Source organism: Acinonyx jubatus, chromosome A2 (genome assembly GCF_027475565.1).
Source record: "Acinonyx jubatus isolate Ajub_Pintada_27869175 chromosome A2, VMU_Ajub_asm_v1.0, whole genome shotgun sequence".
In the NCBI taxonomy this organism is placed as follows: domain Eukaryota; kingdom Metazoa; phylum Chordata; class Mammalia; order Carnivora; family Felidae; genus Acinonyx; species Acinonyx jubatus.
The window spans coordinates 18,704,738-18,726,427 of NC_069383.1; the positions used below are offsets into that span (position 1 = coordinate 18,704,738).

A 21,690-nucleotide genomic window follows, 5' to 3' on the forward strand; every position below is an offset into this window, starting at 1 on the left:
ATGTTTCTTATATAAAATTACACAATCAATCTTGCTCTCTCTCCCTCATTTTTTCTCCCCTCACCCCAACAGTAGTTCCTCATAGACGAGAATTAATAATTAAAGCCAACTCTATAAAGAGGCAGGGCCTCTGATTTTTCTCCATTAAATAACTAACCTGAACCCTAAGCTACACTGACTCTTGTCAGAAACATCTGGAAGCAGTCTCTCATCTTGTTTCCTAGAAATGACGTAAAAAGTTTTCAGGTTGAAGAGCAAGCTTGAATGTCTCCTCAGCCACTCTGTCTAGAAAGTAACAGTTCTAACACCACCCATTGTCTGCTTTAATGAAAACAGTTCTCATTACTTTGAAGTACAATGAACTGCTGCTAGAATAAAAGTTTCCTATTGGCTAAGGTCCTTGAGTCTCCCCTTGTTAAAAGATAAACTGAGGTATATTAAATTTCTAAGAGTTTATTTGAGCAAAAACCGATTCATATTAGTCTGTGTCAAACCAGAAGTAGTTAGGAGTCTCCACCACCTACAAGAGCGCCGGCAGAGACTTTACAGAAGCAGAAACAGCGCGGAAATTACCAGGTTGTCTATAGCTTACACAGTTGCTTTATCTGGGAAAGCCTCATTTGTGATGGATTGCCCTTAGGTTTTGATTGCTTAACCTTGAAGCACTGCAAGCTTAGGTTTGGGCTTGCTTGCACTGCTTGCTAAGGCATTAAAGTAACTTCAGTCTAATGGCCTCCTTGTTTAATTAATTTAATACCCTCAAACATGGACGCTAAAGGAAAAGAGGGTCCACTGTTTTCTGGACATTAATGCGTTCCACTTATTTTTTAAGTGATAGCAAACAGCTGATCTGATTGGCTGTTTTTCACTGAACTTACTAGGGGAAAGTACTGAGGAAATTAACCAACTCAACTGAGTATAAAATACTCGATTTTATAGATGCTAATTCTTTTGCCCAAGGGAACAAATAATTTTTGTCATGCATAAATAAATTAGATTTGAGTCCTGTATTTGTGAGAAGCTCTATGACTAACATCATGCAAATCTCCAAAGGTGAATTCAACAAAAGGCGAACAGAAATTAGATAGCAGCACTATTGCAGATATAAGGATGAAGACATTTTAATCACCATTAGAGCTTTTCTAACCCGTTCCAACCTAATATGTTCCAGCACATGCTGCTTGTTGCTTGTTCATTGATAAACTGCTGACTTGAGTGACCACACAGAGAACATCTCCATTTGGAAAGAGAGGACCAAGAAAACAGCAAAATTATTTTACCAGGCATCAAAAAAAAAAAAAAAAAAAAAAAAAAAAAAGCTAAGTATTTGATGGGATCTCAGGGAAGGAAATGAACTCCAATCCCCATGCCCCTTAGATTTGCACAGGATTGTCAAGAGCTGAAAAACTTCAAAGTATCACAGAACTGTGGTTCAATTTTAGAAATATGAAGCATTTGGAGTAACTAATTTGGCCAAATATTTATGTTTTGGTGCATAGCTGAACTGCTTATCGGACCTTCAGGAATTCTTTGTTTTTCATTTTTGTGCTTTTATTTCCTCTATCTCCTCCTCCCCCTCGCTAGAAGCAAAACACCCTCTGGCAATGAAAGTTAAAGATGCTTCTCCATAGAGGCACCAAGCCAGGCCCAAGGGGGCTGATCCCAAGCCACTGCCAACTGCACTCCAAGCAGTAATTTTCCTTCCCCCATGCTCGCTTCTGGGAAGTGCTGGGAAACGTAGAAGTCTCTAAGGCCTCCCTGGGAAAGAGAAATCTTTGCCCTGATAAGTATACCAATTCTCTCTTATTGACTCACTTTAAAAGGCTGCTGCAGAGAGGCTGGCCTTCGTGTCTGCAAAACTGGGGCAGAGAGGTAGGTAGGAGAGTCCCAAAGAATGTCAAAGACAGAGGACCAAATACCTTGCCTCTCTTCCCACTACCAGCACCCCTTACCTTTCACTACCAGGGTCCCACAATTTCTCTTCATTCATAATCTTAAAGAAATAGAAGACTGCTTAGAGAGAAGATGCCCACTGACAAGAAAGAAGATAAGACATTGTTTTTAACTCTCAGTAAGCACAGGGGTGAGGGAAGCATTTGGATAGCTTCTGTTGAATATTATGCTAAGGTGGGACAGAGCAACCACTATCTTCTTTCTGCTCCAGGCTGACCTTTGCTCTCAAGGAGGCATGCAATGACAAGATCTGCATTTCCTAGTAGCTTCTTCCCCTCCAGGCCTGGGGGCTACTGAACCACACCAGAGATCCCAGGTAGGCCAGACCAGCCCCTGCTAGCAGAGCCCTACTGCTCCCAGGCTCCACAGCCCATACTGATTCGAGCACATTCCAGGACATTCCATAGCTGTGAGGCTGGGAGCCCGGAATGTCTGGAACCCACAGAGGGAAGGTGCCCCAGCATGCTCCCCCACCCCAACCACATTTCCCCAAAGATCTCAAAGCACTCTCCAAGGATGATCTCATTTTCTAATAGGTATTTATTTCTATTTTCATTCCTATTGTTGGTAGTGACTCCTTTTGCATGAATGTCACTCTGATTTTTTTCACACAACCTGTATCTTGGTAAGGATATCATAATGGGAACCAAGAACTCAACTACTAGTTAATTCCTAACTGGATATCATGGGTAACTCCTTTCTAGCACGCAGGCCTGTGAAATTTAACCATGAGGCAGCAAGGAAATGACTGTTTCAATTCCACCCTTTGAAAGAAAAATAGACAATAGAGATAATGTGGGGCCCAGACATATACCATGCATGTATAGTACGCAGGCGTGCATGTGTGCGTGTGTGTGAGAGTGTGTGTATGTGCACGTGTGTCATAGTGCCAATGCTAATGTAGTCTTCAGGACTACACTTCCTTATTTATAAAAGAAAGATAACACCTACTTTACAAACTTCTTGTGATCTTGCTGTGGTGGCTAGAACATAATGGGCACTTGATAAATGTCTGGGGAATAAATACGTGGATGGATGGACAAATGTAACCTTTCTGAGTTTCTTTCCTCATTCTAAACTTGCCTTGCTTCACAAGGCATTCGGAAGATTAAAGAACATCAAGGTTTGACTGTTTGTTTTTAAGTTTTTCTTTTCTTTTTTTTTCTTTTCTTTTCTTTCTTTACTTTTAAAAAGAGAGTGGCGGAGAAGGGCAGAGGGAGAGAGAGAGAATTCTTAAGTAGACTCCACACTCAGCATGGAGCCCACTGTGGGGCTCAATCTCATTATCCTGGGATCACGACCTGAGACCAAATCAAGAGTCAGACACTCAACGGACTGAGCCACCCAGGCATCCCTAACATCAGGGTTTTTAAAAATGCTTTTGACACCTGAAACTAACATAATATTATATGTCAATTATGCTTCCATAACACAAAAATAAATAAAATGCTTTTGGAAACTAAAACCTGACCATAAAAAATGTATGATTATTAATTACGTGAGTACTAATATGGGTACCCAGGTATATCAAAACCTTATGAGCATATTTCTCTTCTCATATGCAGTGGGCACTAGACAAATTCCCACTACTCAGCAAGGAGGAGCCCTGCCCCTCTTTGTTCTTTTTCTATAACTTGGTTTTTAGGTGCCACTCTTGTCTCTCCCATTAAGATGACTGAACATGAATGCTTGAGGTTGGGGAGTTTCAGAGCTTTATCAGCCATATAGCATATGGTTAAGAGCACCAGTCCTGTTGTCAAATTGCCTGACTTTGTGCCCTGACTCCACCATTTACTAAGGAATTTAACCCCACTATATCTAGTTCATCTATAAAATGGGGACACTAGTAGACTCCATTTCATAGGGCTGCCATGAAGGTTGAATAAGATAATACATGCGAGCATTTTAGAGACGTGCTTTGCACATGGGAAGAACTCAATCAGTATTACCTGTAACCACTGTTGGTATTATCATCATCATCATCATCATCATCATTCCTTTTTTAATGGAGCTTACAGACTAGTAGATGAGACAGACTGGAGCACAGAGCTGGAGGAACAACATAAGCACTAGGAAGGTCACCAGCAGCATGCTATGGATGCAGAGGCAGGAGACATCTTTATTCACCATCCTCATCACCTCCTCTGTGTAGTCTCTAGTTTGTCACTCTGCCAACATACACAGATTTTAAAAATAATACCCCAGATTTCATCTGAGGAGGGCAGAACCTAATGTGTCTCATGATGATCACACAATGCTTCCATTAACGCAGCTCAGTTTGTGGAGCCACATCACTGTTGGCTCAAATCAAGCTTTTGGTCCAATAAGACCCCCAGGGTCTTTTTACATCAACTGCTGCCAAGTTACATGTTCTCCATCGTGTATGCCTATAATTCTTTTTTGGACCTAAAAACAAGACTTTGCATTCATCCTTATTACATTTCACGTTGTTAGTTTTGGCCAAGCATTGCAGCATGTCAAGATAATTTTGAATCTTGATTCTGTCAACTATCTTATTTCTATTCCCTCCAGACCTGTGTCACTAGCGCATTTGATCAGCATACCTACTACATCCTCATGCAAGACACTGACAAAATGTTGACCAAAACAAGTGTAAGAGAAAAGCTCAATATTTCAATTGAAGAACTTAAATGCATCCACCAATCATTTGCGGTATGTTTAAACAGCTTTGAATTCATTGAGGAGTACCCCTGTTTCATTATTTTGTCCAAAATGCCTTGCTGATACCAAGATACACTGGATCTACGACATTGTTGAGTATCACTTAAAATTTGTAAATGTCCTGCAATGCTATCTCCTTTAAATTTGATGAGAATATAGATATCCACATTCATCAATAAAGAATGTAGAGGGTACAGTTTAATAGATCACTTAAAAGTTATGCCATTTGATTACCACTCTCGTACTCCCAATTTAGGCTTTAATTTGAAGGGTGTATTTGTTAGGGTATGCTATCTGCTGCTTCAAAACAAACAAACAAACAAACAAAAAACCTCCCAAATCCCAGTGGCTTAGGGAAATACAAGTTTACTTCTCACTCACATGAAGTCACATGAAGTGCTCCTGATGTACAGGCTGCCTACTGTGTGTCATTCCAGAAATATAGTTTCTTCTATCCCCACCCTTTTCTTGGTCCTTGGAATTCTCTGCATTCAGCAGCTAAAGGACAAAAAGGAGAGACTATTACATGTGAAGTGTTTCCGTGGTCCGGGCCTGAAAGTACTTACTGTACATCACCTCTCGTATTTCACTGGTTAGAATTCAGTCACATGACCACCTCCACCTCCACGGGAGGCTGAGAAATGCAGTCTAATTATGTGCCCAGCAAAACGAGAAATGAGTGTGACGAACAGTAAACCTAGCTCTAAAACAGATAGCAAATATAATTTAGATGGGATGCACACTCTATTCCAGGTCAAGTATGGGGCTAAACCTGCCAGAAGAGGGGGTTGATGGATCAGGACCTGTAAGAGTTGGGTTCTAATTCCAAGTCCACCATTTAGTGCATAAACACAGCCTCAGATAAGTCCTTAGATAAGAAAATTGTAAGATTTCTAGATCCATAAAATACCATCTTAGCACATTTCATCCATTGCTGAATCCCCAGCCATAGCCCAGTGCCTGGCACATAGTTGGTACAATAAATATTTGTTCATTAGTTGAGTGAATATATGAATAACCTTTCCGGACTTGTTTACTTATTTCTAAATTTTCTCTACCTACCATACAAGTTGTTGTAAAGATCAAATGGACCATGGTTTGAAAACTAAAAGTCATTGTAAAAAACAGAGAGTATACATTTTACTCGTATTGACTGCCATTTGTGTCACGTTCTATGGTTTGACCTCCTGCACAGTTTTCTCTTACTGCACACAATAGAAAATAGACAATCTCCAAAAACATTCAAGGTAAAGCTCTGCCCCACTTACTTTTCTTCTATGGCTTGAAGCAATTACTAATGTCTCCTCTCTAGTTAAATTTAAGAAACAGGCCTGTGTAGCTCAGTTGGTTAAGCATCTGAATTTGGCTCAGGTCATAATCTCATGGTTCGTTTGAGCCCCGCATCAGGCTCTGTGCTGTCAGCTCAGAGTCTGGAGCCTGCTTTGGATTCTGTGTCTCCTTTTCTGTATGTCCCTCCTCCACTCATGCTCTGTCTCTCTCTCAAAAATAAATAAACATTAAAAAAAAATTTAAGAAGCTGGCATGAGTTCCTACTGAGATCAGGGCATGTGCTAAGATTTGGGATGATACTAGGACTAATCCAACCCATACCAAAATAGATAAAAATACTTGTCCTATAGTTGAGGATCCATCTGACAATTTTATATACCAGACAATACTTACCTCATTTTTAATTAAGAATGTCCAACAGAGAAAAAAAACATATCACCAAAACCAAAAGAAAATAGACTTAATTGGAGACTGGATTATAGATGACCTTAAATGCAAGGATAGGGAACTTTAGACTTTATTCCACAGTCAATGTGGGGCCATGAACAGTTGTTAAGCCAGAAAATCACATGGTCAAAGTGGTATTTTAGAAAGATGTATCTGAGAGATGGTATCTTAGACAACTTGGAGGAAAATTCACTAGAGGGCTAATGTAGAAGTCTTAGCATAAGTCCTATGGGTCTTGATCTAAAGCTGGGGAAATCATAAAGCATAGATGAAAGGACTTCTAGTTCCTTTTTTTTAATGTTTATTTTTTACAGAGAGAGAGGGAGAGAGAGAGAGAGAGAGAGAGAGAGAGAGAGAGAACAAGTGGGGCAGGGGCAGAGAGAGGAGACACATAATATGAAGCAGGCTCCAGGCTCCACACTGTCAGCACAGAGCCTGACGTGGGGCTCGAACCCACAAACCGCAAGATCACAAACTGAGCCCAAGTCAAACACTTAACAGACTGAGCCACTCAGGACTTCTAATTCTGACAATATGGCAGGCTAACATGACTTGAAAACTCTCCCTTCAAGTAAGTCTACAATTGCAGGATAAAATACAGAAAAAAAAAAATTAAAGCAAAATTAAGATCATAGGAAAGCAAGGGAAACCAAAGGAGAAAGATGAAACCAAAAAAGTCATCATGTAAACTGATACTCCATTTGCCCTCAGAATTGGAGTAAGTCATAGATCTTCATAACCCTTAGAACTTGGTCCTAATGACCACAGGAGATATGGCTTTGAGCCTGCACAAAACAGGGGTGGAAATGAGACTACTACATGAAGCTGAGACTCTTGCAAGCCCGAACCCATCAGGGAAAATACTGACCCCTTCCCCCCCACCACCAAAAAAAAAAAAATCCCTAACCAGGACAGTAAGATGACACAGAAACTTATGTGTCTCTCTTTATGGAACAAAAGTCTTTCCTGAGGATGTGAAACCCTGGACCTGGTCTAACCATGAATTTGGTTTTTAAAATTTCCCTATTGGAATGGCCCAGAAACGTCTAAGCCAAGAAATTAATGTAAAAACTGGTCCCTGGCTAGTAATATTTTGGGAGTGCCTGGCAGAAGCAGTTACAAAAACACTCTAGAGAAACATTCCACAACCCAGAATACAGTTAGTTTCACAAAAATAAGCAAGCCCCACACGAGATGAGCTCACAATAAAAGAAATGGCAAAACACTGAAGGGACAAATCCATCACAGGCAAGATGCAATAGGAATTCACCACTACCACCTCCCACCTCTCAAAGAACAGAGCTACTACAACAACAATCTGAAACAGAATATAAAAGAAGCATGTTTAGAATAGAAACATTACAAAAAGAAAGACATCCACAAGAAAAACACAGGGTGTCATGACCAAAACAAAAAGAGATTTTTTTTTAAAGAACCAAATAGGAATTCTAGAAATAAAAGTTATTGAAATAGAAAATTCAATGGTTAAACTAAATAGTAGATAAACACGTCTGAAGAAAAATTCATGAATAAGGAACCCAAGCTAAAGCAACATACCAGAATAGATCCCAGAGAAATAACAAGATGGAAAACTGATCAGGAAGTTGAGATAGAAAAGGTAGCATGAGTAGGTTCCATTAAGTCTAAAAGAACTTCTAGAAATGAAGGGGAGAGAATGGAGCCGAGGCAAGATTAGAAAAGATAATCATGAGAATTTTCTAATTTGATGAAAAACATAAATCCTCACAGTGAAGTGGTACCTATATATACACACACATATAAACTTACATAAATGTTATTTATAATATAGTATATAATTATTGTAATTTGGTGAAACACATAAATCCTCACAATGAAATATATACATATATGTAAGTATAAATATATAAAAACATACTTATATATAAATACATATATATGTATATGTGTGTGTGTGTGTGTGTGTGTGTGTATATATGTGTGCATATATATGAATCCTGGGCAACATCGATAAAAATTTGTCAAGGACCATCTTTTTTCATGGCGGTATGTTACCATCAAGCACTATTAGTGTTAGTTCTCCAAGGATTTAAGGCCATCTTGACATAGTGGCCATTAGCCAAATCAGTTGCCATAGGCCAATGTGTTGTTTAGCTTTGTTCTTTTTTTTTTTTTTTTAACGTTTTATTTATTTTTGAGACAGAGAGAGACAGAGCATGAACGGGGGAGGGGCAGAGAGAGAGGGAGACACAGAATCGGAAGCAGGCTCCAGGCTCTGAGCCATCAGCCCAGAGCCCGACGCGGGGCTCGAACTCACGGACCGCGAGATCATGACCTGAGCCGAAGTCGGAGCTCAACCGACTGAGCCACCCAGGCGCCCCTAGCTTTGTTCTTAAAGAGATGGTGAGTGGCACTCATTTTGTCTACCTATAAGATAGAAATTTCTCTTTGAAGTGTCTGATGAATGAAAGGAAAGGGAGGGATTCTGCTTCTTGGAAGCTCCGCTCTGCAGGGATCCGTCCGGGAGTGGGTAGAACGTGGAGCAGCACGAGGGCACTGGAGGGAGCTGCAGCGTGCAGCTCTGCACGTGAATTTTTCTATAGCTACATCCTCACGTACACATGCATATGTACAATGAGTTTTAAATACATAAATGTACTGTCTTCTTTCACAGGGTCACATTCTAAACTGGAATTTGAGATTCTCTTCATAGGTTTTCACTGATTTTACACCTCTGTTAAGAGATTTTGGGACTTCATCTATCTGCTCAGATATAATTCAGTTATTATTCTCTCCATTTAAGGGAGGTGTTTGGTTTGGGTTTTTGACGTTGGTGGAGATGGTTCTTAAAGCAGAAAATGATCTCTGCCTTCGTTCCTTTTCCTAGGGCACATAAAGGAGGACTTACATTACATTTCCCATGGAAGACACTGTAGACAAGCCAAAAGCCCACACAAAGGACATTTAAAAAAAATAGGACACTGTATCTGGTCGTTCCTCTCCTTTCTGGGATTTGGGGTATGAGTAGCTTTTCTAGATTTCTGGTCGGCATCTTTGTGGTGACCAGATTTTCTTGTTAGTAATTGTATCATCAGTTTCCCAGAGGGCACTCATCAGTGTCCTCAATATATTTCTCCATAGGTTACTGCTCCAAGACTCTATCAACCCCCTTATAACACGGACCCCAGCTGTGACCTCGGGAGCCACCAGTGTCTAGAGCTCTTGCAGAAGACTGCAGAGAGCTTCCAGGTTGGCACGCGGCACTCCCCCAGCTAAAAGCTCATCTTCCCCCAGGTGCCACACTGCCAGACAAGGGAAGCAGCAAATGCCCGCAAGCACTGCCTTGTCTCAGCTGACAGTCCCTTACTATTCAGTGGTTTCCTCTCAGGGGCTTGTTCTGTATCTCTACCTCCCAGAACTGTTGCAGGCAGCCGTAAAATTTTACAGAAAGTTTCAAATTCAACTTTCAAGTACCTTATGATGACAGGATAATGTATTAAGTCCCACGAGCAATCCCAGGGACCCCAAAATACTTAGAGTTAAGTGTACACGTGTATTTCCCCTAGAAGCACGAAGTTCCACCTGGAGCTACACACACACACACACCCCATTCCTTTAAGAGTGTTTGACTATTATCCAAATAAGTGTCTTGCATGATACACACACACTCACCAGATTATATGCGTATATGGTATTACTACCCAAGTTTAAGTTCTAAAGTTTATGTCAGTATTTCACCCACCCAAACTGTTATTCAAATATCCTGAATGGTATTTGTTAGTGTATTTTTCCATCAAGACCCCTCCAAACAAACTAATGTGTATAAATTTGGAATTATGTGCTATGAGGAGGTGATGCGTCAATACTAAGGCACTTCAAAGAGAAACACTTCTGCTGCATCTACTTGACACTAACTATCTTAATGAAAATTGAAAACAGGGAATCTCTAACACTAATTTTCTACATATCCAGAGAGTTGGATTATATAAATTGTCTGGGTGGTACAAAATGATTCATTCTTGAAAAATAAAATGAGTAAGTTTTCTCATGACTTTGAAAAGAAATAAAAATCTAGCAATTTTGATATGATTTTAAGAAATAATTCTTAAAAAAAAAGAAATAATTCTTTACAGGAAGCATTGTTTTGAAATTACCATTAGACATGCAAATGAACTAAAATGTGTTCATTTTCCCTATGAGCCTCTCCTCATGCTCTGCAGGCTCAAAAATAATTTGTTTTCCTGTCTAATAACCAGCTTCTCCTCTGTGAGTCTCTGGTAATGTCACTGTTGCATATTAGCAGTCTTTTCAATTTAATAATTTGTTAATATAAATAACTGAATATTTCTATATATGGTATAACATAGCAAATTTATTATACAATAATGTATGCATTAAATGGCATATAATAATTGTATAACTCATATGTAATAATTATGGTATGTATATAATTTAATATAATTAGACATCAAGCACTTGATATGTCATCTAAAAGATGTACACAAAATATTGTCTTCGACTTCAAGAAGTCCACAATTTTATCAGAGAATTTTGATAACTTCTATGGTGTCTAGGTGAGATGTCTTTTCCTAAATGCCTCCGTGCTTTTATCCCATCCCTAATCCCTGCCTGCGGAGGAGTGAGTTCCCTGCATGAACTGTCGAAGAACTGATTTGGGGGGGAGGGCACCGGGGTGGCTCAGTGGGTAAAGAGGCCAACTCTTAGTTTCGTCGAAGGTCATGATCTCAAGGTCATGACTTCGAGCCCCTTGTTGGGTTCCGCGCTGCTGGTGCTCCCTCTCTCTCCCTCTCTGCCCCTCTCCTGCTCTCTCTCAAAATAAATAAATAAACTTAAAAAAAAAAAAAAGGAAAAGAACTGACTGGGATGTGCACACTTCTGTCCTGCCCACTCCAGGAGTCCTATACCTCTAACCCTACCCTGGGACTGCAGAGGAGTCTGTCAAATTCTGGTGTTTCATGTATTAGGAAGCCTATTGTTGCAGCACAACAAGGCACCTTTCTTCAGAACCAGTTTTATCAATAACAAAGTATTGTTTTGATCTTACCTGCCACTCCTCCCTCTCAGGTAGGGAGAAGGATGTAATTTATTGGGGCCCCACCAATCCTAGCAGGGATAAGGTAGGTAACAGGTAATTATAATACAAAGCACACTGTGATCAGTGTAGTGTGAGTTCCAAATTAGAGGAGATCATTAGCAAAGGAGAACACATTTTTGTCAAGAGAATTACAAAGTAACAGAATCACACTGTAGACCTTTATGCCCAGGGCTCATTCTACATCAGAACTTCTTGCTATAATTTTTTTATATTCAGTATATAACTTAATAAAGAAACTTAATTATCAACCTAATCATAAATATAGTTAGTGATTTTTGAGTTAGCGCATTTGCTTCTTGCTATTGGATGTAAAACTGTAGCATGTGATTGTTGGTGGTCAAAGTAAAGAGCTGGTGGGAAAAAACACCTCATGGGAAATAAAACTGGAGAGGTAGTTTAGAGCTAGAGATAGAGGGTCCTAAATGTGTGCGGTTGGGTCTTTATGCTTTAGGCACTGGGCAGCCTGTGAAAGTGTTTGAACAGGAAAATAACCAGCTTAGATATGTGCTTTAGGAATTAACATGGTAGTGGCGTGTCAGACTATAAGGTACAGCTCAGTAGGGTAAGGCTGAAAGCAGGGAGACCTACTAGGTGATTATAACATTAACCAAGGTAGGAGGAAGCCAGGTATTGTACTAGAAGGTACTAGCAGGAATAAAGAGGAAAGAACGAAAACAAAATGTGTATGTTTCAAAACAGAATTACTAGAACTTGACCACTTAACAGATGTGGGACAAAAGTAAGGGGAGAATTAAAGATTCTATCAAAGTTCTGAGGAGCACCTGGGTGGCTCAGTCGGTTAAGCATCCAACTTAGTCTCAAGTCATGATCTCATAGTTCGTGGCTTCGAGCCCCACGTTGGGCTCTATGCTGACAGCTCAGAGCCTGGAGCCTGCTTTGGATTCTGTGTCTCCCTCTCTTTCTGCCCTTCCCCCGTTCGTGATCAATCTGTCTCTCTCTCTCTCTCTCAAAAATAAATAAACATTAAAAAAAAAGTTTTGAGCTGGTGCAATGAGAAAGATCTTAATTAACAGAAACAGGAATAAATGTTCAGGAAAGAAAATAATGATTTAGATTTGAATCTGTTAACATCAACACACTGGTAGAATGTATGGGTGGAAACTTCCAATGAGGAGTTGTCAGGGCTAGAAATGGGGTTTCAGAAGTAAGTCACAAACAAGGAAGAATTAAAGCCATGAGACTGAATGAGTTCACCAAGAGACCATATAGAAGTGAGGACGGAGTGGAGGGCCAAGGGCAAATTCTTAAGGGAAACCTATATTTCAAGTTGGAAAATAAGATGAGGAGGCATAGGGATAAAAAGAGATATAAGAAAACGTTATTGGGGGAGCCAAAGGTGGGGGGAATTTTACAGGTGTGGGGAGCAATAAGGCATGAGAGAACCGGGAAAATCATATAAAGTGATTAGGGAAAATAAGAATAAAAAACAAAACACTGCATTTGGTAAGCAGCTATCGACCTTCAAAAAATTATTATGAAGTGAGAAGAGCTAAAGCCAGATTACAAAGATGAAGGGAGTGGGTGATATCCGCACAGAAGCCGGTGGCAAAGATGACTTTTTACAGAAGTTTTGTGATGAAGAGAACGAAGGAAGGCCCTTGCTTAGGGGGGCAGCAGAGTGGCGGGAAAGTGGCTTTGTTCATGTATATGTTTGTGGGTTCGGTTTTCCTGTTTGTTTGGCTAGTTTTGGATACGATAAACCTGAGTATGATTATTACAGTCGGAGAGCAAGAGCCAGTGGTGACGCCAAAGAGAGAAAGAGAGGGCGATTATGTCAAATTGAGCAAAGCTTCAGGGCAGGCCGGCGAAGCTCCAATCAAGATACCAGAATGGCAGTTTAGCCATGGAGGAGGTGGAGGCTGTATAAGGGGCCAGGACAAGCTGGAGAGGGAGTACCAGAAGCAGACACGTGTAGGATGGACAGATGGGGCGAGGGGGAGACGAGGGAAGCAGACCAGATGCTGGAGGTGACAGTGGTCGAGCGGTGTGGTATGAATGGGTGGAGTAGGCGTGCAGGTGGGACTGGGTAAGGGCAGCCTTCCTGGGCCTGTCTCACGCGCCTTGTGAAAGCAGACTCCTCTGCAGCTTCCACCGCAGCTGCTCTCCCGGCCCTTAAGCTTCGTTCAACTCGGAGCACTACCTGTGCGCCTCGTCCTGCTACCACAAGGTGTTGGGAGATGGCCCTCGGCTGTCCTCGTGACTCTCCAGTGCCGGTGGCACAGGTATCTCGCAGTCGCTGTCCCGCTGCAATGAGGCCTCCTGGGTCTCCTCGCTCGGCCTGCGCCCGGCCCACCGCCTGTGGCCCTGCGGCATCCGACGGGCTGGACCCGAGTCCGGCAGCTGCGCGCACCCAGGAGATGGAGCAGCTGCAAGGCCTAGACGACCGCTTTTGGCGTATTCACGGAAGAGGCGCACCAACGCAGGAAGTAGAAGACCGATCCAAGCCGAGGCGACCGCGCTGGGGCAGCGCCACGTCGGCCCGACGCGCCTGGTGAGCTCTTCCGGGGCGAGCTGCGCGCGCAGCTGTAGAAGGCGGGCTCGGCGCAGGCGCAGGCGCGGGTGTCGCTGGAGCGCGTTGGCCCGGCGGACGAGGCGCGGTGGTTGCGGTCAGGCTGCGAGGAGGGGAGCCAAGGGTGCCCGGAGGCGAGCCAAGGGTGCCCGGAGGCGTGGCAGCGCGATGTGGATGGCACCTCGCTGGCCCGCCTGGACCTGGAGAACAGGCTGGAGTCGCTGCTAGACGACCTGGCCTTCGTGCGCAAGGTGCAAGATGAGGTGGCTGAGCCGCTGGCCACACTGTAGGTGTCGTCGCAGGCCTCGGCCGACGTGAGCGTGGCTGTGGCCACACCACACCTCAGTTCGGCGTTGAGGTTCCCTGGCCCCTAGGTCAGTGGAGGAATGTGCAAGTGCAGGTTTGCCAGCCTGAGCTAGCAGGCGGCACGAAGCGCGGAGGCCAGCAGGGCCGGCCGCGAGGAGATTCACGAGTACCGGTGCGAACTGCAGGCATGCACGGTCGAGACTGAGGGGCTGCGTGGGGCCAACGAGTGTTGGAGAGGCTGGAGCTGGAGAGCGGCACAGTGCAGACATGGCCAGCTGCCAGGATAGTGTTGGGCCGCTGCAGAGTGATGTCACCAAGACTATGACATGGCTTGCCACCTTCAGGAATACCAGGACTTGCGCAGTGTCAAAATGGCTCTTGGTATGGAGATAGCAGCTTTATGGGGAGCTACTGTAAAGTGAAGACCCACGTTTTAGCGCCAGTGGATTAAGCATTTTAGGACTGAATCCCCCTTCCGATCCAGGTTATCTGTTTCCACCTAGAATCCTCAGTTTTAACGACCTCCAAAGACTCATCCACTGGTCTGTCTGTTAAGGTTTCTAAGATAGCCTCCAAGAAAAACTTCCAGATAGGGGGAAATTTTGAAGAAATATTGGAAGAGACCATAGTATCTACCAAGGAAACCAAGAAATCAAATATAGAAGAAAGCACTATCTCAAGACAAAAAATATAATTCTGGTGCTTAAAAAAACTTAATGTTTAAAAGGAGATAATATGTAGGGGCGCCTGGCTGGCTTAGTCGGTAGAGCTTGTGACTCTTGATCTCACGGTTGTGGGTTCAAGCCCACGTTAGGTGTAGAGATTAATTTAAAAAATGAAATCTTTAAAAGGGGGGATAATACGCATTTGACTTGTTAAAGATCCTACTCCTGAATCGAAACACCTGTCACCACCGTAAAATGTCTTCAAGACTTCAGTCTCCTATTTAGCATCGCATACCTTCTCTAACAAGAAAACTACCCCTCGAGTTGGAGCAAACTACAGTCCTTGAGTAATCACAGAGGAGTTATCGAAGAACCCATCCTTCTCACCTAAAGCTCAAGGTTCACAGCAATAGATGATTCAGGTACAGAGGAGGTACAAACTAAGGTGCTAAATCTGTGATCATCATTCGCTATGAATTGAAGTTAAAACCTGTATCCACTCACTATGCCAGCCATTGCCCAGCTATATAATCTCATTCTAGTTACCTAAAACATGAGATCACTGCCAAAGATAAACCAATGATCCATGCCTCACACCACTCTGACAGAACTGTTTCACAAATTATAGGTGTTTGTTTAATGGACACTTTGCTTTCTGTCATGTTCAATTCCACATATCCTTCCCCCCCCCCACCAACTAAGGGGGGGAAGCTAGTGTAGTATTCTTCACCTTAAATGCATTGGGATTCTTCTTAAAAGAACTTACCCCCTTTTGTTTCTTTGCCCAATGGATAAAATTAGATTCATGTTGAACATTTCTATGATTTGTGTAATAAATTGTCACTATGCATTTCATATCCTTCCAATTTTGTAAGTAAAAGGAAAATGGTAGTACAACTTTTAAGGATTTCCCCCAATAAATAAAATAATGAAGAGTCCCTAGATTTTAGGCTTTCAGCTTATTCAAATCCATTTATTAGGGGGAAAAAAAACTATTAGGAATGTAGCTTTTCACCATAACTGTGGAAACACAGGAATAGTATCCCGAGCTGTGATTCAGCTGACCTTAGATTTAGTAGCATAAGCTGGAAAAGGTGAGTTTTTGTGTGAATGGAAAGAACGAAGGTCTCATTTATCTGTGGCAGGTCTTTTGTGGTGACACAGAATTAGCTGTTTTGTGCCCTTATCCTTAGATGGAACCCACATATTACCCTTCCTACTAGTCTAGGTCCTCACTCTCCTATGCCTCTTAAGAGTGTTGAGTGTAGATTATGTTATCTCCAGGACACAATGCTACTGCCCTAAAGTCAAAGAAGTCACTTCTGGTCAATGAACACCACCAGAAAAAAAAAAAAAAATCTTTCTTTTTTCTAAAAGAGTCTTGCCCAATAGTTTTACCACTGCTGCATGGTTTGTAGGGTGTCCCTTCTCCGCTGAGGAGGAAGAGACACTGAGACCAGAGAAGGGGCATACGTGCTCCTACTCACGTGCTAGGAAGTACATTCTGGAGAGTCAGCTTTTCATCTGCTCAGTTGTATAGCAGCTACATTGCACAGTCTTCCACATGTGCCAAGTCTGATGTAGGATTAATTCTCTATCCACAGTCACTTCTACCAGACCTAAAGAGTTGTCCTGTCTCTGTCACACATCTCCACTAAGAGCTCTGTGGTAACAGGAACTCTGTGGTAACAGGAACATTATACTTTTACTGAACTTTCTTATTCTAGTACACACTTCAGTAATTCAAGGAACTGGAGAGATATTTTTCTTCTTTCCCTTACTCCATCCTTGTCTATACTCCTCACACTTACTGTAAAACATTAGTAAAATAAGAATTATGATCATGCAAATTCCACCGACATGAAAAAAAAAAGCAGTTTTCATTTGGGTCTATGCTCTCTAAATCTGGGAGTCTCCCTGCCCCCCAGCACTTGCTCCCTTCCCACCCCCCCCCACACAAATGCCAGCCTGTGTGACAAATAAAATCTTATGAATCATGAAAGCCAAAAATCTATTTTAATCCTAAAATTACCTTCTACATTGCTATTTTGTAACTTGTGTTGTTCCTAATTATGGTATTAACCAGTCAATGTTTTAATTTTTTTCTAATTCTAGAAGATGAATAAGGCCAAAAATGTATAAGTAAACTAATCCATATTACTAGTTTCTGTGTTTCTTCAAGAGACAGGATGCCAGATAGAAGACATTTCTGAGATATAATCTGTTATCAGTCTAAGTGCTGTAAGTCTGGGTTTTTTAAGAGGCTTAAATCACAGTGCTTGCATTACTACTTATAAAGCCTATTTCTGCTGATAGTACCTGACTACTGCCTCTCTTTTGATGATGAAAGAATTGGGAAGTTGGAGTCATAGCATGATGGATTTGGCAGAAGCTTTTCTGTATTTCTCCATTGTCCGGTCTGGTTAGGAAAGCGAAAGAATTGCCCGATGCTCTTTCATTTTAGTTCTTTTTGTTTATCTTCTAGTGTTTCTGGTTGTTTGAGCTATATTTAGAATCAGACACTGTGGATGCTGTGAGAAGGAGAGAGGGACAGAAGGAGGGAGGAAAGGACAGAGACAGAGGCAAACAATCAGGATGAGATTTGAATCCTGGCTTGGATTCTGGTTTTTTCTATGAAAGGACAGTTCCCCAGAACTAAAACTCATTATTTACTTTGGGACTAGTAAATTCCCCAGCAGAAGCAGTGGTGGTAACATTGTGGCTTCACATCTGTGAATATTTGGGCTATGTGGTGCTTGTGACTGCCTCTCTCCAGTGAAAGGGCTCTGGGGCTTATAGTCCATGGAGCCTACCATCCAGAGGCATAAATCCCACTGCTGGATTCTCCATCCAGACATCTAGATTTAGCAATGGCACCAACAGGTATTCTCTCTCTTCAGGAGCTTGCCCCACTGTTAATGCATGTTGCTGACCTTGCTTCCAGTAGGTCATTCATATTTCCTTAAGGATCACTCACATTTCCCCTTAATACTGCCCTTCCCTCTTTGTCCTTGGACAAGGGGGAGTCTGCCAGTTTTATTAGGTATGAAAGTAATTGATAAGTCCTTCAGAAGGCAGAGCCCTGAAGTCAGAGCCAGCCTGCATAAAAGGGCTAAGGTCCACCAGCCAGGAAGAAGGGAGGGAACCTTGGCCAAGGGGTGATTTATGCTGCGTCAGCCCTCCAGATCTTTCCTATGTGTCCTCTTGGAAGAGTTCCTACCTGGACTCAGGCCTGCCCTCCATGGGCACTGGACCGGGGCTCCCTCCTCCCTTGTGTCAGCATTTACCTGCCCTGTGTCCTATTGCTGTCACCTCTCTCCTAGGTGATAGGCAGCAAAGGACACAGGCTAAACAGGTGGGCATTGGAGACAGACTCTGGGGATTTGAATCCCAGCTATGCTACTTAATAGCTGTGCAACCTTGGGCAAGTTATTTGACTCTCTATCCCTCACTTTGCTCATCTGTAGAAAAAGAATAATAATAATACCCTATGACAGGGCTTTTGTGAAGATTGATGAGTTAAACTGTGCATGAAGCACTCTGTAGTACCAAATAAGTGTTAGCTACTACTTGAAAAACTCACTCCTTCAAGGTGTTAAAAGTGATAACCGTTTTATGTGTTGTCGCTTATGTGATTTTTGTATTTTAATGAGGGCCTTGTGGAAAGGGTCCAAGGAATTAACTTCAAAGGACAGAACTATGGAGAAAATGTAGAGACCTTCTATTACTCTTAAATCATACTATTGCAGCTGTCAAAAATACTGGCCTTTCCCGACATATTTTTTAATCTAATACTTCCTTTCAATCAACAAGAATGAGGGTGGCTGCTTAAGAATGATCACAGATCAAAGACTTAATTAATCTGGGAAGCAAATTGGTCAGGGCTAAAACAAGGTCAAGCCATTCCCTACACTAAATACCACAGTGCAAAGGAAAGAGTAGTACATTTAACTACCTGCCACTCTCCTTTTAGATTTTATTTTTCCTCGTCCTGGCTACAAAAGTTTGTAGCCAATAGGATGTCCATAAAGGAACAAAGGTTAGTAAAGCAAATCGCCAAATATAGGAAGTTAATAGCACAGACGTAGATGATTTACTTCCTAATGATCTCATAATTCTCAAATATGTCTGACTACAGCGTATTCCTTAGGAATGAAAAGCAAAGAAGAGCTTAGATGAGTGACAAAACTAGGTCCTGAAGAGCAGAAGATGGGTTACTACTGCTAACATCTCCCCTCCGTCCTGCCCTCATGGCTCACTAATGTTGGTAGATCTGAAGTCATGGAATGGACCCTTGTCAATTACTATTAGTAATAGTAGTAGTGGTAGTAATTAGGCTGTTCACATCCTGCACCCTCGCAGTTTTGAGCAGACTTCTTTTCCTGTACATCTTGATCCCAGGCAAAACTTGCCTCGCTTTGCAGGAGCTGAAGACACTCTCCCAGTGGCCCTTGCACTTGGGGCTCAAGCTCCGACTGAGACTCTGTCCGTCAGACGCATGCATTGCAGCCTTCAGCTCATGGTGCGAAGAAGGGAAGAGGAGTATCCTGGATGGTGGTTGGCAGCGACAGTGTCAACAGTGCTGTTTAGGAGCAGCAGCGGCACATATGACTGGTGACTTCAGAGGGCAGGCTGTGGCATCCAGTGTTATCCTCGCTACATGGGCTCCAGTGCAAGAGTTTGGCTGCCGTCCTGGCTGCTGCCAGGCCCCATTTGTTCCTGCTCAGTTCCTAAGACTGGCTCTGTGGTCTGTGAAATACACAATATCCTTTTATTAAATGCTTTTTTTCTGCTTAAATCAACCACATCTGTTTCAGTTGTTTGCAACTATAAAACCCTGACGAATACAACTGGTGAGACAAGTTTTTCACTCTCATGGCTGGGACTGCCAGCTGTGTGCCGGTGTTCTCCATTTCAGCTTTTGGTAATAGAACTTGGATTTTAGCTGTACCCTCAGCAGCATCAGGTCCTGATCTTAAAAAGAAAGGGTGGATGTTAATTCTTTTGTTTGTATCTTTTCTGGGTCAGTTGATTGATTTTTCTTTTCATTATGTATTGTTGTTGTTTTTCAGCTTTTTCGCATGCCTGGTAATTTTTTTTCTTTTTCTTTTTTTTCTATTTTTTTAATTTAATTTTTTTTTAATTTACATCCGAATTAGTTAGCATATGGTGCAACAATGATTTCAGGAGTAGATTCCTTAGTGCCCCTTACCCATTTAGCCCATCCCCCCTCCCACAACCCCTCCAGTAACCCTCAGTTTGTTCTCCATATTTATGAGTCTTTTATGTTTTGTCCCCCTCCCTGTTTTTATATTATTTTTGTTTCCCTTCCCTTATGTTCATCTGTTTTGTCTCTTAAAGTCCTCATATGAGTGAAGTCATATGATGTTTGTCTTTCTCTGACTAATTTTACAAATACCCTCCAGTTCCATCCACGTAGTTGCAGATGGCAAGATGTCATTCTTTTTGATTGCCGAGTAATACTTCATTGTGTGTGTGTGTGTGTGTGTACCACATCTTCTTTATCCATTCGTCCATCGATGGACATTTGGGCTCTTTCCATACTTTGGCTATTGTTGATAGTGCTGCTATAAACATGGGGGTGCATGTGTCCCTTTGAGACAGCACACTTGTATCCCTCGGATAAATACCTAGTAGTGTAATTGCTGAGTCATAGGGTAGTTCTATTTTTAGTTTTTTGAGGAACCTCCGTACTGTTTTCCAGAGTGGCTGGACCAGCTTGCATTCCCACCAACAATGCAAAAGAGATCCTCTTTCTCATCCTCACCAACATCTGTTGTTGCCTGAGTTGTTAACGTTAGCCATTCTGACAGGGGTGAGGTGGTATCTCATTGTGGTTTTGATTTGTATTTCCCTGATGAGAGTGAAGTTGAGCATTTTTTCATGTGTCAGTTGGCCATCTGGATGTCTTCTCTGGAGAAGTGTCTATTCATGTCTTTTGCCCATTTCTTCCCTGGATTATTTGTTTTTTGGGTGTTGAGTTTGATAAGTTCTTTATAGATTTTGGATACTTACCCTTTATCTGATATGTCCTTTGCAAATATCTTCTCCCATTCTGGCTGTTATCTTTTAGTTTTACTGATTGTTTCCTTCGCTGTGCAGAAGCTTTTATTTTGATGAGGTCATAGTAGTTCATTTTTGCTTTTGTTTCCCTTGCCTCCAGAGACGTGTTGAGTAAGAAGTTGCTGCGGCCAAGATCAAAAACGTTTTTGCCTGCTATCTCCTCGAGGATTTTGATGGCTTCCTGTCTTACGTTTAGGTCTTTCATCCATTTTGAGTTTATTTTTGTGTCTGGTGTAAGAAAGTGGTCCAGGTTCATTCTTCTGCATGTCGCTGTCCAGTTTTCCCAGCACCACTTGCTGAAGAGATTGTCTTTATTCCATTGGATATTCTTTCCTGCTTTGTCAAAGATTAGTTGGCCATATGTTTGTGGGTCCATTTCTCAGTGCTCTATTCTGTTCCATTGCTCTGAGTGTCTGTTCTTGTGCCAGTACCATACTGTCTTGATGATTACAGCTTTGTAATATAGCTTGAAGTCTGGGATTGTGATGCCTCCTGCTTTGGTTTTCTTTTTCAAGATTGCTTTGGCTATTCAGGGTCTTTTCTGGTTGCATACAAATTTTAGAATTATTTGCTCTAGTTCTGTGAAGAATGCTAGTGTTATTTTGATAGGGATTGCATTGAATATGTAGATTGCTTTG

At 42.0% G+C, this 21,690-nt stretch overlaps 1 long non-coding RNA gene and 1 pseudogene across 1 annotated transcript; both read left to right on the forward strand.

Annotated features, from left to right (window-relative positions):
- Positions 1–1,378: 1,378 nt before the first annotated feature.
- On the forward strand, positions 1,379–3,700 carry LOC106975695 (uncharacterized). Its single transcript, XR_001430347.3, has 4 exons — positions 1,379–2,071; positions 2,165–2,269; positions 2,349–2,489; positions 3,148–3,700. It is a non-coding gene; the product is annotated as an uncharacterized LOC106975695 (long non-coding RNA).
- A 9,704-nt stretch (positions 3,701–13,404) lies between these two features.
- On the forward strand, positions 13,405–16,230 carry LOC113604216 (alpha-internexin-like; annotated as a pseudogene).
- The last annotated feature ends 5,460 nt before the right edge of the window (positions 16,231–21,690 follow it).